A 13,244-nucleotide genomic window follows, 5' to 3' on the forward strand; every position below is an offset into this window, starting at 1 on the left:
CAACAGGGCCAAGGACAAGGAGGACATGGATTTGGAGGCAGGTTAGCAGGTAGAAGTCAATTTCAGGGTTCTGCAATGTAGGGTAGGGGTCAAGCTCGAGTTTTTACCTTGACCCGCTAGGATGCCCAGGCTTCAAATGTAGTTGTGGTAGGTATTCTTCTAGTTTGTTCCTATGAGGCTTGTGTTTTGATAGATCAGGGTGCTACGCACTCATTTGTCTCCCCTGTTTTTGCCATGAGATTGGGTAAGAACCCTACAACTTTAGAATGTCCTTTGTCTGTAGTTACCCCGCTTAGTGATAACATAGATGTGGATATGGTTTTTCTGGGTAGCCCAGTAGTAGTGGATGAAAGGATCCTCCCAGCAGACTTGGTTCCTCTACCAGTAATAGATTTTGATGTAATTTTGGGAATGAATTGGTTGGCAACTCATTATGCCACTTTAGACTGCAGGAACAAAAAGGTGTATTTTCATATACCTAGTGGAAGAGTTTAGCTTTGATGGTGATAGGAGCATGGCTCCATATAATTTGGTGTTAACAATTAGTGCTAGAAAAATGTTGAGGCGTGGATGTCAAAGGTATTTGGCACTGGTGAGAGATACATCTGTAGAAGGTGTTAATATAGAAAATGTTCCTGTTTTCAGAGAATTCATGAATTTCTTCCCTGAGGAGCTTCCAGGGTTGCCACCAAGAAGGGAAATAGAGTTATGCATTGATGTTGTGCCGGGTACAAACCCCATATCAATGCCGCCTTACAGGATGGCACCAGTAGAATTGAAAGAGCTAAAGGAGCAACTACAGGAGCTTTTGGACAAGGGTTTCATACGTCTGAGCACTTCACCTTGGGGCGCTCATGTTCTATTTGTGAGAAAGAAAGATAGGTCCTTGAGGTTGTGTATTAATTATAGACAGCTGAACAAGGTGACTATGAAGAATAAGTATCCGCTTCCTCGGATCGATGATCTGTTTGATTAGCTCCAAGGGGCTAGATTCTTTTCCAAAATAGACCTACGATCAGGCTACCATCAGTTGAGAATCAGGAATGAGGATATGTCCAAGACAGCATTCATGACAAGAGATGGTCATTATGAGTTCTTGGTAATGTCTTTTGGACTCACTAATGCACCAGCGGCCTTCATGGACTTGATGAACAGGGTGTTCAGGCCATTCTTGGACTGTTTTGTCATCGTATTCATAGTTGACATTTTGGTATACTCTCGGACAGAGGAAAAACACGTGTGGCATTTGAGGATGGTGTTGCAGACTTTGAGGGAGCACCAGCTATATGCTAAATTTTCAAAATGTGAATTTTGGCTAGAAAGCATCTCATTCTTGGGACACGTGGTTTCTAGTGAAGGCATTCAAGTGGATCCCAAGAAAATTGAGGCTATAACTGATTGTCTTAGGCCTACAACAGTAACTGAGGTGCAAAGTTTTCTGGGGCTAGCTGGCTACTATAGGCGTTTTGTGCAGGATTTTTCCAGGATAGCAGCTCCCCTAACTAAGTTAACTCAAAAGAATGTTCCATTCATTTGGACAGATGATTGTGAGGAAAGTTTCCAGAAGCTTAAAGCGTGTCTAACCACCGCCCCTGTGTTGACATTACCGATGAGTGGTGAAGGATATACCGTGTATTGTGATGCCTCCAGAGTTGGCTTAGGGTGTGTTTTGATGCAGAATAGAAAAGTAGTGGCTTATGCTTCAAGGCAGCTAAAGAGGCATGAGTAGAACTACCCCACCCATGATTTGGAAATGGTGGCTGTAGTCTTTATACTAAAGATCTGGAGATACTACCTATATGGTGAAGTGTGCGAGATATACACCGACCACAAGAGTTTGAAGTACATCTTCCAACAGAGGGATTTAAATTTGAGACAGAGGAGATGGATGGAGCTTTTGAAGGACTATGATTTTACCATCCAGTACCACCCTGGGAAGGCCAATGTAGTAGCAGATGCTTTGAGCAAAAAATCTTCTGGCAGCTTGGCGCACATATCAACGAAGAAGAGACCGTTGATTCAGGAAGTACATGAGTTGATGGATCAAGGTCTAATCTTAGATCTTTCAGATGAGGGGTAATTATTGGCCCATTTTTCAGTGAGACCAGACCTACGAGATAAAGTCAGAGTTTCCCAGCACAAAGACCAGCAATTGATGAAGATCGTAGAAAGAGTACAGCAAGGTGAAGGTGGTGAGTTTGGATTTGCTAATGATGGCACCCCTATGTAAGGTTCCAGGATATGTGTGCCCGACGTGGACAATCTCAGAAATGAAATCATGCGAGAGGCACACTATACACTGTACAATGTCTACCCAGGCTCCACCAAGATGCACCATGATATGAAAGATAGCTATTGGTGGAATGGCATGAAGAGAGACATAGCAGCCTTTGTATCAAGTGCTTGACTTGTCAGAAGGTGAAGTTTGAACACCATAGGCCATCAGGGAAGTTGCAAGAACTCCCTATCCCATAATGGAAGTGGGAAATGACCACTATGGATTTTGTAACTGGGTTGCCTCATACCACGCGGGGATATGATTCGATATGGCTAATTGTAGATCGTCTAATCAAATCAGCTCATTTTTTGCCTGTGAAAATCACATATTCTGTTGCACAGTACGCCCGACTCTATGTTCTAAAAATAGTCAGATTGCATGGAGTTCCTGCTTCCATAATATTTGACAGAGGGTCCCAGTTCACTTCTAGGTTTTGGAGAAAGCTACAAGAGGCACTTGGCACACAATTAAACTTTAGTACTTCCTTCCACCCTCAGACAGACAGGCAGTCCAAAAGGACAATCCAAACACTGGAAGACATGCTTCGCATGTGTGTTTTTGATTCTGGAGGTCAATGGGATTACCAGCTACCCCTGGTGGATTTTGCCTACAACAGCAGTTATCATTCTAGCATAGGGATGGCACCCTATGAGGCGCTATATGGCAGAAAGTGTAGGTCTCCTTTGTGTTGGACTTAAATGGGAGAAGCGAAGGTGCATGATGCAGACCAAGTGCAGCACACTTCAGAGATGGTTCCTTTAATCAGGGAACAATTGAAAACAGCTTTCAGTAGGTAGAAGAGTTATGCAGATCCTAGACGGAGGGATGTGGAGTTTGCAGTAGGCGATTACGTTTTCCTAAAGGTTTCTCCGATGAAGGGAGTCATGAGATTTGAAAAGAATGGCAAGTTGGCACCTCGATATATTGGACCTTTTGAGGTTACTGATAGAGTTGGAGCAGTTGCCTATCGGTTGGAGTTACCACCCAACCTTTCTCATGTTCATCCTGTATTTCACATCTCCATGCTCAGGAAATACATACCTGATCCTTCTCATGTGCTACAGCCGGATATAGTAGAGCTGAAGGAAGACTTGACGTTTGAGGAGCAACCTGTAGCCATAGTGGACTACCAAGTGAGGCAGCTAAGATCAAAACAGATCCTTATGGCTAAGGTTTTGTGGAGTAGCTAGTCAGTGGAAGAGTGCACCTGAGAGTCAGAGCGGGATATGCATAGCAAGTACCCTTATTTATTTAATGTGTAATTTTGATCTTTTATTCTGCCTTGTGTAAAATTCGAGGACGAATGCAACACCCTTAATTTTTAAATTTATTATTTTATGGGTAATTATTTATATTTTATTTTATTTAAATTTTGGAAAATTATTTGAAATTTTTCGAATTTTAGAAATTAGGTTCGATTTTTCGAAAATATAAAACTTTGATGATTTTTAAAAATTAATTTAAAGACCACGTGGAAAAACTAAAAATATATTTGGACTCTATGAATTTTTCTGAGTTTTCTAGAATTTTTTCGAAATTTTTGAGCCCCATTTTAGGTCCCAAGGCAGAGTAAAAATTCAATTTTGGCTATCTTGAATCGAACCGGATCGGGTCTGACTGGTTGAATCGGACCGGCCCTTCCCTTTTTCTTTTATCCTCTCGCGTCGCGTGACCCTCTCCTCTCTCTCTCTCTCCCATTTTCTCTCTCCTCGCTCTACCCCTCGCAGGACAGCCACCACCCAGCCCTCCCCCATACTCCAGTGCACCTCCCCTGCTTCTCCCCTGCCGCCGGCAAGTCTCTAGGCTGCCAAAAAAGTCGCGCAAAACCCACCCAGTCCGAGTGCGCCATTTCGCCTTCCCGGCCAAAATTCGATCGATCCGACCACCGATCGGATCGAGTCTTGTGTCAAAACCCATCTACACCTCGAGAGCTTTCCATAGACACCATGAACACTAAAATCCATCGAGCAGTTTGTCCAATTTTTGTCAGAAAAGTTTTAGCCCATTTAGACTTTTGGGCTAAATTTCTCACAAACCGTGAACCCCACAAGAAAACCGAGAGTACCGGAGTACTCCACTCGTCGAGAGCTTCGCGGCAATACTAATTTCAAAGTTTTTTGACACCGTTTTTCTGTGAGTCCCACTAAACTTCATAGTGTTTTTTTTAGCACTAAATGAGCTTAGAAAATTTTGTAAAAATTATGTACTAACCCCCGTGTTGTGGGCTTCGTGTAGGTACCTTCAATTCGCTGAAATTCAACGATTGCCCGGGTCTATAAATTTCAGGCCGAGCAGACAGGCTACCGAAAGAGTCTCGAAATTGGGTCGAGATTTTGGCTACCCACCATTGTCAGACATCCCGAGCGCGTTCCTGGTGTCAGAATCGGCATAGGTAAACCCGAACTTTACTTTTTCTTAATTATCTAACGCTTGAATTTGATTAAAAATCTATAAAATATTTGTGGTAGCTTAGAAAATTATAATTCCTTTTGCATTAGCTTAGTAATAATGCTAAGGACCACTAGGCAAAGTTTTAGAATTTTTAGAGTTTATTTGGGTAGTTTTTGTATAAAGGGTTAATTATAAGGACTAAACTGTAATTTTCCACATTGTGATTATTGACTGTTTAGATGGGCCCAGGAGGGGCTATGTGATGTGATTGAGTTGTAGATGTATGATTTGTGGATATAGAAGTGCATTTTGAGCCCTTTTGTAGGTTGGGTAGGTCCTAGGTATAGGGGAGACTCTGCTAGATTTTCAGCACGACTTAGGACATCTTTGGTCTTTTCTTAGTTTGTATTGAGTCAAATATATTAAATAATTATAATAAAAAAATTATCAGGTGAGCCGGGACAACCTTCCTTCTCCGCCCAGCCGCCACAGTGACCTCAATTTAAGTCTGTGAGTAAAATATTAATTTTAATTGTAATTTCGATATTATTATATATTCAAGCATGCCCATGCATCACTTATAAATATGTATCTATGTAGTTAAATACTAGGCACATTTTATATTACATTCATAATTATTGAAGTGCCATGGATGTTATTTGTGGTAATTTAGAGCAGTGTGTGTGCGTGGCGTGCGTGTGGTATGGTATTGGATATGGACAGGATGGGTAGACACGGCTTGAGAGACACTCGCTGAGACTCGGTCCTTCGGGGTAGACACGGCTTGAGAAACACTCGCTGGGACCCCGCATTTGGTTTTTTAAGCAAAAGTTTGGCTTGAGAGACACTCGCTGGCAGAGGTTGGATTAAGAGGGTTGTATAGGGGATCAGCTCCCATATATGTATTGCTTGATAGTGTTGGGTGTGTTAGTGCTCCAAATTGCCTTTTGGTTGTTATGATATGAAAATTATGACGATGTTGCATTTCACTCCACATGGTGCATTAGCTTTAGATAGTTATAGAGATTATGATTAAAATTGATATTTTACTCTCTGAGTCAAACGCCCACTCCTGTTCATCTATTTTTCCAGGCTACAGGGGGATTATTTGTTGTGGCTAACCTGCTCTTCTTCTTCGCAGGTCCATTGATAGTATATAATGTATTTTATACAACTGAGTTAAATTTTAGACTCCGCATGTGTTAGAAGCACTTATTTTTATTTTGGGCCTGTATTATAAAAGTTATGTTGGACCTGTAAAATTATTAACTATATGCATGATGGGATTGGATGAGGGAGTTGAGCTCCCATTTGAGTTATGACATTTTGATTATGTGGAGGGTGAGTTGAGCTCCCCAATTTATTATATATTGTGTTTACAGGTCGAGCAAGTCAAAAACTCCCCGTTAAATGGTCCATTTTATGATCGGACTCTGTTCAGTTGAATTCTTAAAATTGGGCCCAAATGGGCCTTAGAGTTGGGTTGAGGAATAGTTAGGCTTACTACGGCTCTTAGGAGCTTAAGGCTGGCCAAGGTCCTAGTGCCGGTCCGGCCCATAGGTTGGGTCATGACACTAGTTGTTTTTCAAAGATAGATTTGAGGTTCGGATATCATCAGTTGAGAATTAAAGAGATAGACATTCTGAAGACTGCCTTTAGGACTAGATATAGGTATTATGAGTTTCTTGTGATACCGTTTGGGTTGACCAATGCCCCAGCTACATCATGGATCTCAAGAATAGGGTATTAAGACAATATCTCGATCATTTTATAATCGTCTTTATTAATGATATGTTGGTGTATTCCAAAAGTCCAAACGAGCATGCACAACATCTAAAAATTATTCTTCAGATATTGAGGGAGCGTCAATTATATGTCAAGTTCTCTAAGTGTGAGTTTTGGCTAAAAAGTATATCTTTCTTGGGACATGTAGTGTTACAGAATGGAATAGAAGTGGATCCTAAGAAGGTAGAAGCAATGGTAGATTAGCCAAGGCCAACTATAGTGACGAAGATTAAGAGTTTCTTAGGTTTGACTAACCATTATAGGAGATTTGTACCTGATTTCTCCAAGATAGCTACTCCAATGACTAGGTTAACTTAGAAAAATAAGAAGTTTGAATGGAATGATGAATGTGAGGATAGCTTTCAAAAGCTTAAGAAATATTTAATTCCAGTACTGGCTCTGCCTACAGGCGACGAAGATTTCATTATTTACTACGATGCCTCTAAAGTGGGTTTGGGATGTGTTCTGATGTAGAAGAGAAAAGTAATAGCTTATGCTTAAAGACAGTTGAAGAAGCATAAAGTTAATTATCCCACTCACGACTTAGAAGTGACAACCGTAGTCTTTGCTCTAAAGATGTGGAGACATTAACTTATTGGAGCAAAATACGAGATCTTTACAGACCACATAAGTCTCCACTACATCTTCAAGTAAAAATAGATAAATCTCAGATAGAGAAGATAGGTAGAATTGCTCAGTGATTATAATTGTATAATCTAATACCATCCAAGAAAGGCAAATATTATTGTGGATGCCCTCAACCGAAAATCATTTGGTAGTTTGGCTTATATATCTGTAAAAAGATGGCCTATCTTGAAGGAGTTGCACCAACTGATTGGAGAAAGGTTACAGCTAGAGTTATCAGCTAAGGGTACCTGGATAGCTCAAATGAAGATGACACCAGTATACCTCAAGCAAATAGTAGAGAAACAACATAAAGACCTTGAGTTGGTAAAAATAGCAGAAGCAATATAAAAAGGTGAGATTAGTGAATTTTGTTTCGATAGAAAAGGAGTGTTAAGGTATGGCAACAAGTTGTGTGTACCAAATGACATCCAACTCAAGGGAGACATTATGAGAGAAGCCTATAATACTAAGTACAGTGTGCAACTTGGAGTCACCTTAATATATCAGGACTTAAAAAAGTTGTATTGGTGGCCTTCCATGAAGGAGATTGCACAGTTTGTGACTGCTTATGAGGTTTGTCAAAGAGTGAAGCTGGGGCATCAGAAGATAGTAAGAAATGCTCAACCCACTACCCATTCCAAAGTGGAAATGGGAAAATGAGGCCATGGACTTTATTGTGGGGTTACTAGTAGCCTCCAACAGACATGAGTTGATATGGGTTATAGTGGACAGGTTGACCAAGACTACGCATTCATTCCTGTTAGAGCTAACTATTCTATGGATAAGTTAGCTCAAGTATACATGGTGGAGATAATAAGGTTGCATGGAGCTCTAATGACAATAGTCTTCAATAAAGAACCGCAATTCACATCAAGGTTTTAGTGCTATCTTCTAAATAAGTTAGGCACTAGGTTAGACTTCAGCATGGATTTTCAACCTTAGACATATGGACAATCAAAAAGGATCATATAGACTTTGGAGGATATGTTAAGAATGTGTGTACTTGACTTTGGAGGATTGTGGAAAAATATACCTTCTCCTAGTAAAGTTTGCATACAAAATAGCTATCACTCTAGCATTAGAATGGCATAGTATGAAACTTTTTATGGGAGGAAATGTAGGTCTCTTATGTGTTGGGAAGAAGTAGATGAAAGAGCCTTAGCGGGAACAGAATTAGCGAAAGTTAATAATCAAGCCATGCCTTTAATTAGGGCAAGGTTAAAAACAACAGCCAATAGATAAAAGAGTTACGCAAATCTCTGTAGAAGAGAAGTAGTTTTCCAAGAAGAGGACATAGTGCTTCTAAAGGTATCTCCAATGAAGGGTATCATCCAATTTGGAAAAGAGGCAAACTAACTCCAAGGTATATTGGACTATATAAAGTGTTACAAAGGGTCAAAAATGTATCTTATAAGTTAGCTTTGCCACCAGAAATGGAGAGAATCATCCAGTGTTCCATGTTTCTATGTTGAGGAAGTTCGTGTTAGATCCAAAGAAGGTTATAGGTGAACCAGACATTAAAATTTTAGAAGATCTATCTTATATTGAACAACCTGTCCAGATTGTAGATACTCAAGTAAAGAAGCTGAGGAACAAGGAGGTACCTATGGTTAAGGTGTTATGGAACCGCTACAACATTAAAGAGTGCATGTGGGAAATCCGTGATTCCATGATACAATAATAAACCCATCTTTTCTAGGTATGTTCTGTATATTATATATATTATGTTTGTTATGTTATATTTTTATGTGTTTGTTTTAACATTCGAGGATAAATGTTCTTAAGGGGGAGATAATGTAATACTTGCCACTTTTCGACATTGGAATATCTGTCATTGATAGAATATTTTGGTGAAAATTAAAACTTCACAGACAAGGGAGCGACGATGAGATGCAAAAATGTATTTATAAAATAAAAAATATTTTAAAGGTTTTATTTTCTAAAAGTTTTAAAGTGGTTGTTTTGAGTAAAAGGAACTTCGACAACTTTTGACAGTCGAAGGACAAACTTTTGACAGTCGAAGTCCTCTTTATAGTTTAAATGCCCATTTGGGCAAAACTGACTCCGATAGCCGAAAGTATAGATTTTGGCAAGCCCTTCGACTATCAAGTGTATAAAGGGATCAAACGTTATTTTTCTGCCCTAAAACACTTGGGTTTTCTTTCCTTTTCTCTCTTTCAACTACTAAGGCATACAAGAAGCTCTTTGAAGAGATTTTCTTGAGTTTTTGAAGATCTAAAGGTGGATTCTTCTATTTAGAAATTGGAAGAGTAGATTCAAGTTTTGAGGCTTTAATTTTCTCACCTTCAAGATCCAAGAAAAGAGGTAATTTCCTTTTCTTCTTGATCTAGTAGGTAGAGCTAAGAAGGTTAAGGAGGGACTAGGTTTCTCTAACTTTAATTTTATGAAAAGTTGTTTTAAGTTGAGTTTTAGGGGAATTTATGCATGATAAGGTTAGGGTCTTATGATTTTATGTTGAAGTTGCATATTTTGTGGTTAGAATAGTTATGCTTAAGTGTTATGGGCCTTAAATGGCTAGTTTACCTTGATGGATTTGAAGAAATCCATGTATATGTTATGTTGAGTTTGGGGAAAACCTAGGATTTGAGTTCTGATTAATGTATATGGGTATTAAGCATGTTTTCAGGTTGTTTTTGACCCTAAAGATTTGTATATGTGATGGGATTTTGTTTTGAAATTTTGGGATGAGTTTTGAGGTTTTTGGCTGAAGGAATCTATAGGTTTTCGACTTGGAAATTTTAGAAATTCTTAGGTTTGGCTGTCCAAAGCCAAAAGTTCGATAGCCGAAGCGTGTAGTTTCTCGAAAAATCTAAAAAATTTCTAGGTTCAGTAGCCGAAGTTAGCACAGGACAAAAGTGTCATCCGAAGCCTAAGACTTTGGCAGTTAAAGCTTTGGACTTCGACAGCCGAAGTAGGTTCTGCCTGATTGTTTCTCCTTTTTTTTCTAAGGCTCCAAAACACAGTTTCATGGTTCCTAGGGGCCTAGAATAAGATGTTTATGATATTTATAGAGTTTTAAAACCTTGTATAACACTCTAGGGTCCTATTTTATAGGATCGAGCTTAAGGGACTCAGAAGATTAAGGATCCTAGTATAGCTACCATTCAAGTTAGGTGGTTGATAGGCTTCAAGAGGTGAGTAACTCTAACCTTAATAAATGAAAACCGTTTAAAGGTGAGTAATGATCATCCTCAAGTACCATGCCATATTTATTTAGGATGTCTGCATCTAGAACACGAAGGTGTTGCATAATTACATAATTTGTTATTGGTGCATTGATGGATGTTGGATGACCCACTGACTCCGCCACACCCAACACCACCCCCCCCCCCCCCCCAATGTTTATGATTATATAATGCTATGTATGTTATAGATCCATAAGTAAATCCCATGGAGAGATCTTTATGATGCCCTTCAGGGGAGATCTATAAGTTTCCCTAGGGTGCATGACACAGGTCATGATTTTTTTTCCCTTCTTTTCTAAGACTCCAAAACATAGTTTCATGGTTCTTAAGGGCCTAGAATAAGATGTTTATGATATTTATGGAGTTTTAGAATCTTGTATAACACTCTAGGGTATGATTTTATAGGATCGGGCTTAAAGGACTCGAAAGGTTAACGATTCAAGGATAGCTACCATTCGAGTTAGGTGGTTGATAGGCTTCAAGAGGTGAGTAACTCCAACCTTAATAAAATGGAAACCATTTAAAGGTAAGCAATGATCATCCTTATGCATCATGTCATATTTATTTAGGATGTCTGCATCTAGAACATGAAGATATTGCATAATTACATAATTTATTGTTGGTGCATTGATGGATGTTGTATAACCTATTGACTCCCCTCATATTTTAAAAAAAAAAGTTTGGGGAGTTACTGGTGATAAGTTTATCCTACGTAAAATGTTTGTGATGTGAAAACCCATGTGAATGATGCATTGCATATGTGTGAATGAATGATATAATTAATGTTGGTTAGTTTACTCACTAGGCTTGTATGAGCTTACATCATTCCCCTAACGCCCAGATATAGGATTGCAGGACTAGAAGAGTTCTTTGAAGAGAGAGCATCAAGGGTAGCTTTAGCCTTTTCCTTCATGTATGATGTATGGGTAGATGGACATGTAAACTGCGAATGGATAGTACTATGCTGGTAATTTAAGAAATTTGGAGTTATGTAATATTTTTAAGTGTGCTGATGTATGTGTTATGTTAACCCTTTTTGGAAGTAGGCATGTTGAACCATTACATTTTAGAACTTACGTATATTAATATTCAAATTATGAACTATTTTTATGTTAAAGATGTTTATGTATAGACGAAAAGACTAAGGTGTAATACTTTAAAGTATGCTTAGATGATGACGTGCAGGAATATGTGTATATTTTACAGGTTTTAGGCTTGCTATGGGTTCCGACAGCCTTAAGTTGACGTAATCCCTGATGCTAGTAATAGCCCTTGATTTTGAACGTTACACCATAGATTGCCATCTTGTGTCGTAGATTTTGAGTCTTCTCTATAACATATTAATATATATTTTATAAATTAAAAAAATCTACTCAACTTTATAATTAAGCAAACCGACCACTCCAGATTTTAATTTCTTATTCCCTTTGTTATTTTACAATTTTATTTTGTGGACTTTCTAAGGTTGTTAACCATATATGATTAATGGGGTAGAGTGTATATATCTTCCCTAATCAATTGATATAGAGTTTTATTATTTTAAAAGTAAAGTGAAAAAAAAGAGGGGGTCATCAATCAAAATAATTAAATGGCTCAGATTTTATGTAGGATTATTCATCAAACACTCCAGATATAATATTATACTAGTCGTTTTGTCCGTATTATTTATACCTTTACAGAATAACGTAATTTAATATATATTTCTATATTTTATATTTTCATAATTATATTATAGCATGTTAATAATAAAGTTCTTAATTAATTATAATTTTATTTCAAGGGTTAATAAATAAAGTGATTAATATATTATTTTCACATTATTTGACAAATAAAAATAAAAAAATAAATAAAGTGTAAAAACATATATGATACATGAAAATTTCTTAAATATCATTATTAAAATTTTTAAATTTTCAACATAATAAGAAATGTGTTTAAAAAAATAAATGCTTAAACTTTATAAATAATTTTTAGTGAATAAATTCTTTTAACTTCATTTTTAATAACTTAAGAAAACTGAGTGAATTACTTTTTAATATATATATATATATATATATAGGCATCAATTAGACTTTCATTGGGATTAGGAGTGTTGAGTCATGATAGGGATTAATCCCGAGTGTCTCAAACCACTTTGGTGATAGAGTATGTCATTATATATCATTAAATTTAAATTGAGTAAAAAAAAATTAAATGTCATTATAAAATTTAAATATAATAAGAAATGTTTTTAAAAATAAATGTTTCAATTTATAAATAATTATTTTAGTGATTAGCTATTTAAATATAAATATGTATACATTAATATAATTTTTTAAAAAAATAATTGACTCTTTTATTAATTTAATAAAAATGTAGTTAAAAATAGTTAATTTTAACGATATTATCATCCATAGAAATTTTAAAATTTTAAAATTTTTAAAAAATATAGTAAAAGAATTTTAAATAATTACTAATATTTTTCTATTAGATAAAATTTTAATAAATGAAATTTGAAAATTTTTAGGTAAAAAGTTAATATTTAATTTAATAAATTAATTATTATATAACAAATTATAAAAAAAAAAATTGTGCCACATATCTTTTTTTAGTCACCTTTATTTGATTATGTAACATAGTAACATACTCCTTTAAAACTATTTTTAAGGCATATATATATATATATATATTATTAAAAATGGATCATTTTTAGAAATATTATGATGAGTATAAATTTAAAAATTAAACTTTTAAAAAATATAGTAAACAGAATTTTAAATAACAATCAATTTTTTTGTATGAGATAAAATTTTAATAGTTGAAATTAAAAATTTTTAGATAAAAAAAGTTAATTTTTAATGTGATAAGTTAATTATTATATAATAAAAAATAAAAATAAAAATAAAAATCGTGCACATAGCACTTTTTTAGACATCCTTATTTGATTAGTGACATCCTTGCAATACCATTTCTAAAGG

This window comes from Hevea brasiliensis, chromosome 4, assembly GCF_030052815.1.
Source record: "Hevea brasiliensis isolate MT/VB/25A 57/8 chromosome 4, ASM3005281v1, whole genome shotgun sequence".
In the NCBI taxonomy this organism is placed as follows: Eukaryota; Viridiplantae; Streptophyta; class Magnoliopsida; order Malpighiales; family Euphorbiaceae; genus Hevea; species Hevea brasiliensis.